This window comes from Rattus rattus, chromosome 8, assembly GCF_011064425.1.
Source record: "Rattus rattus isolate New Zealand chromosome 8, Rrattus_CSIRO_v1, whole genome shotgun sequence".
NCBI lineage: Eukaryota > Metazoa > Chordata > Mammalia > Rodentia > Muridae > Rattus > Rattus rattus.
In genome coordinates, this window is record NC_046161.1 from 54,859,627 (window position 1) to 54,865,566 (window position 5,940).

The following is a 5,940-nucleotide window of genomic DNA, read 5'->3' on the forward strand; positions in this document are numbered from 1 at the left end:
AAGTGTTCTATGAGAATTCAAGCCCCTCCCCCCCATGACCCACCTCCTCTAGCAAGGTTCCACCTCCTAAAAGTTCTTCCCAAACAGCCCCACCAGCTGGGGCCAAGCATTCAAACACATAAACACATGGGACTATTTCTCCTTTAAACCCTAATATAGGATCTGTTTGACTTTTGATTCAAAGTACCAAAGTATTGTGGTTTTTGTTTGTTTGTTTGTTCCATTTTTGTTTGGTGTGTGTGTGTGTGTGTGTGTGTGTGTGTGTGTGTGTTTGGTTTTCCAAGACAGGGTTTCTCCATGTAGCCTTGTCTATCTTAGGACTCGATCTGTGGTCTAAGCTGGCCTCGAACTCAGAGGTCTGTCATCTCCTGCCTCCTGGGTGCTGAGATTAAAGGCACGCACCAACACTGCCTGACTTGTTTTTGATTTTTAAGATCGGGGAAACTGTGTGTAATGACATCAAATGGCATTTTCGTGTCTTGTTATGATGCACTGCGTGTTTTTTATGTATTTTAAAAGCATTATTTCAGATATATATTAATCTTGGAGCATTAAGATGACCTGAGATTTGCTCTGAATCTTCCCCACACCAAATTATGTTTTGTAAATATGTAATAGGCAACAAAAACTTTAAACAAGTTCTCTTGATAGTTTAAGATGATGTTGACTTGATTAAGCTCTCTTGGATCATTAAAAATACAACTATAAATTCACTATGGCCTCTTTTTTTTTTTTTGAGCTCTTCAAACCTGCACAGATGTACAACTCCCATTGCTCTTCTAGTCAAGCCCAACCTAAGGCCACGGAACAATAGGCTTATTCATTTCTTTGATAATTCATCTGCTCATTTCACGCCTTCCTAGGGGATATTGGTGTATGTATTTTAGTATTTTTCTAAGGTTTCAGTTGCATATTTGTATATCTTCCCAGGGGTGGAGTAATGTTACCAGACCCTGAAGAACAAGTGCCCATGCTCAGCCCCACCAGCTGTCCTGGCCCGTTTTCCGTCTGGGCACAGCTCTCAGCATCAGGCAGGGGCAGCTTCCAACACTGAGAATGACCACAGCACCATTTAAAGGGGACACCTTCACCCTGGTTTTGCCAACATTATTATTATTGTTGTTGCTGTCCTTTACGACCTGGTGTCTTTCTAAGAGATGATGAATCTTTAAAAATCTCACTTTGCCAAAGTTACAAAACCTGCTGTCTTATCAGCGTGATATACTGACTGGGTGTGCTACCTTTCTAGAGAGTTACGTATTCTCCAGTGGTAATTTATTATTGAAATAAACGGGATTGATTGGTGCTTTCATTTCCTGTGAGATGAAGTACTGGGAATGGGGCCTGCATTCTTCCTCTCGGGTGTATGGGCCAATTCATCTCCTTTAGAGGCCTTTGCTGTGAGCCAACTGTGTGTCTCCCCATCCGCACGCTGAAATTCTGAACTCCAAAACCACAGTGTCGGAAGGTGGAAGGGTTGGCCATAACTACCCCATGAGTGGTGTCAGTGTTTGGGTAGAAGAGACCTCTGGGAGTGTGTCTGTCCTTTCCACCCATGAAGGCATAGCAAGAAGTTGCCTTCTATGAATAACGAACCGTCACCCGACAGCCGGTCTGTTGTTGTTTTGATGCTGGTCTTCTAGACCTCAGAACAGGGGAGACAAGGGGTTGTTTCTAAGCCGATATGTTATGACGCGTTGGTATTTCAGTCTACTGAGTCTTCTACTCAATGATTTGTGAAGTTATGACTCTACATTAAATATTGGGATGATTGCTTGCCTGAATTATTATACATTAGTCCCAGGACTAGGCAAAGTGTTCCTCTCTCTAATAAAGCTCGTTACCCTCCAGGATTATTGATTTAGTTGTTCCTTCATGCTACTTTCCTCTCAGAAACAATGTGTACACATGTTCTTACGAATAATAATTTAGTAGGAGTAACAAAATACCTGTATAAAAAAATGATGTCTATTTAAATTGAATACCTTTTTAAAAAAATTACCACCAGGACTGGAGAGATAGCTCAGCAGTGAAGAGCATTTGCTGCTTTTCAACGACAGCTTCCATTAGCACAGGCACACATATGTATGTCTCTCTCTCTCACACACACATATGCACACATGCATGTATGTGCACACACTCACACACACCACATACACATACCACAGAAGTGAAAACAAAAGTAAATCTTAAAACAATTACTACAAAGTTTTGATTTTATCTAAACTTTTATATTTTATGGTAACTTTAATTTTTCATTTGGCATATAATTATGAAACCATTGGTCCTTCATAGCCCTATCTCAAATTCCCCAAAAAACATGAACACTTTGTGCTCAAACAGTCTTGGCACCACCCACAGAGACCCGTAAATTGGCTACTGCCTCTAACGAGTTTTTAAATGAAGTCCTTACTTTCTGGTAACAACAGGCCGTCCCAGACTCATTCTGAGCTCTCAACACAAGGGCTCATCTGTCTCTGATGGGTCCTGGTTTCTTTTACTTCAAACAGTGGGCCTGGGAGGATGCAGATGAAAGGAGACCCAGGGGGAATCCTGCCAAGGCTGCAGAGCCATCTGCTTTGGAAAATGACTTCTCAGATAAATCATGATTTCCACTGCGTTTGATGCTATGTGGGGCTGAGGATGTGGCTGGGCTGGCAGAGTGTTTGCCTAGCGTGCAAGAAGCCCTGGGTTTCCCAGCACTGCACAAAAGCAGGTATGGCAGTGAGCATCTGTAATCCCAGCACTTAAGATGTGCAGGCAGGGGGAGCAGAAGTCCAATGCTAGCTGTAGAGTGAGTTTGAGGCCAGCCTGGGCTGCAGGACCCTATATATTTATTTATAAAGACTCTATATCATAAAACCCCACTTTTCATACAGCAGATGGTGTCTCTGGCACTAACACTTTGTACCCTATATCAACAGCCAGATCAACAAACAGGTGACCGGATACAGTCTGTCCTCAGAGGCAGGGACAGGAGACACACCAGAATTAACCCTCCCTACTCTGTTCTCTTGGCCTTAGGGCCTTAGACGCTGCTTGTCCAAACTCCTTACCTCCCTTACCACAAAACAGCACTGGAAATAATTTATAGACTGTGACAAACATGGGGACTTAAAAACATGTTCCTGTTCAGTTTTTATGGTAGAAAACAGATAAAAGCACAGACTGGAACCTGGATATGCTCAGACACAGACAAAAACAAAGATGTCGGTGCTAGTGAAGTCCAAGGCTAGAGCAGAGTTTAGAATGAAAGGACACTGCCAACGTGCAGGGTTGGGGGCGCAGGCGGGGTGATGGTTTGTGTATGTTTGTCCCAGGGAGTGGCACTCTTCGGAGATGTGGCCTTGTTGGAATAGGGGTGTTACTGTGGGTGTGGGCTTTAAGTCAGTATTCTGCTAGCAGCCTTCAGATGAAGATGGAACTCTCAACTCCTACTGTACGATGCCTGCCTGGACGCTGCCATATTCCTGCCTTGATAACAATGGACTGAACCTGTAAGCCAGCCCCAATTAAATGTTGTCCTTATAAGAGTTGCCTTGGTCATGGTGTCTGTTCCCAGCAGTAAAACCCTAAGACAGGTGGCCATGTGGCCATGTCATCAAATGCCCTGTATGTAATGTTTCTTTCTTTTTTTTCCCCTCTTGGATTTATTAATTTAACTTTTATGTGTGCTTTGCCCATGTATATCTATGTATACCCTTGGGAGCCAGAAGAGGTTATTGGAGTCCCCGCAACTGGAGTTACGAATAGTTGTGAGCCAATGTGGGTCCTCTGGAAGAACAAGTGCTCTTAACCACTGAGCCACCTCTCCCATCCCTCCTTTTGCTTCTTGCAAGTAAAGTGTAGAGAGTGACTCTGACAGAGATAATGGGATGGGGAGGCATGTTGGGGAGAAGGTGCTGAGGGATGGAATGGGAAAGACACAGGGGGATTACAGGGAGTCGAGACCAAAGAAAGGTAGAGAATAGAAATATGGACACAATGACTGGTGTGCAGAGGGTATTTGCAGCAAGAGAGGAGAGGCAGGCAGCAACATGGAGAGAGGAGAGGCAGAGGGAGGAGGTGGACAGGCAGGGTAACCCCTAGACAAGAATAACTGATTGAAGCAACCAGCAGACTGAGGTGTCTTTAACTGAACTTGGGCCTATGACTGTAGAACCAAGCTCCACAGGACTTAGCACGTTTGTCTATTTGGGCTGAATGACATAATTGTGAGTCAATAATCAGGCTCCTCACATGTGGCTACCGCACCTTCATGGCCATCTCACTGACCCCTGTTGAGTGACAGCTTGTACCAAATGTCCCTGTTTTCTGGCAGGACTGGGGTTCTCAGAGACAGCTTTGCTCTCTGTGCACAGGCTGTCTGTCAGAACCATCCTGTCCTGGTACCTGACATTTCTGCCAACATTCAAGCCAGACGCTCTATTCAGAGGAACACTCAGTCTTCTGTCTCCAAATTACAACTGTACAAGGTGGGCTGCCCTCCTCCTGCCCAGTACCCTTCTGCAACCAGATTATTGAAGACTCTCTCTCCAAACTGGAATGTCACCAGGTATGTCACCCTGTGAGAAGGAAAACTCTATGTCCCTGGTACCAGCCAGGGGAGGGCTTGTCTTTCAGGAAAGAGGTTTATATTTTATAGACCTTGCAGGGGAGACAGGGGCTGAGAAAATGGCGTGTGGTGACCTACCTTGCCAAGGACTACTGAGTTATACCTGCCCCTGGTCCCCTGTTTAAACCCAGACCTCACTTCAGGACATGGAAGATGGACTGTGGTGGGGAAAGGGGTTGTGTCATGGAGCCTCTTTTTTCCCTTCCCAAGCATCCACACTGAATACCTGCCTTTTGTGCTGTTCACTGGTATCTTGTCTATTTAACTCAATTCATCCTGTTGAAGACAGGTGGCTGGTCCTGGTTGTAGAGCAGCCAGGTTCCGACCCCAACTTTGGTGACATCTTTCTGTCATATTCAGCATGGCCTGGCTATACCCATGCCATGCTCAGGAGAAGCCCGTCAGAAGAGCGGCTACCAAAGTCTGCTGCCCCATTTCAGTGTGGAAAGGCAGGTGTAAACCCTTGACCTTAAAGATGGGTAAAGTAACCATTAAAGCCTTTTAGAGAAGCTTTCTCTGGATTTTTCTTCTTGTTGCAAAAATCATTTCTTCATATTAATATAGGCTTATATCATTTGGCTTCTGATGGTGTAGGTATATGTTACAGGGCCTCCTTGCCTGACTGGCTCAGAGGCACTTGACTCTAATGACACCACTGGTCAAAACACTGGTCCCAAAATGTGCTCGGCAGAAGAGTCCTACGGGAGCCTGTTCACAGGCTGGTATGGGGACAGACAACTAAAATTAAAGATTTCACAAAGCTCTTCTAAGAGCAATGCCCCGAGATAGCCATTCCCAGGCCAGTCTTCAAGAAATGTTTCCCAGGGTAACAAATCAGTCTTGGCTAACCTTTCGGAAAGTGTCTTGTCAATCCTGAACCAAGTTCTGCTTGTTGTGCTGTGTCATGCACAGCTCCCTTGAAGCAGTCACCATCACCAACGTAAGTTCTCAGGACGAGTCACTGTTGATTGTGACGGGCAGAGCTGATGTAGACTTGTGATGAGCTGCCAAGGTGTCCTTGTTAGCCTGCTAAGAAATAGAAAGTTTGGGTTGGGGATTTAGCTCAGTGGTAGAGCGCTTGACTAGCAAGCACAAGGCCCTGGGTTCGGTTCTCAGCTCCGGAAAAAAAAAAAAAAGAAATAGAAAGTTCAGGCTGGAGATATGGCTCAGTGGGTAAGGGCACTGAGGGTACAAATGTGAGGACCAGAGTTCAAATCCTCAGTGCTTATATACAAAGTCAGGACCAGTCACGTATGCCTATAACCCTGTCACTGGGGAGTAGAGACAGCAGATCCAAGGTGCTTGCTGTCCAGCCACCCTAGTTG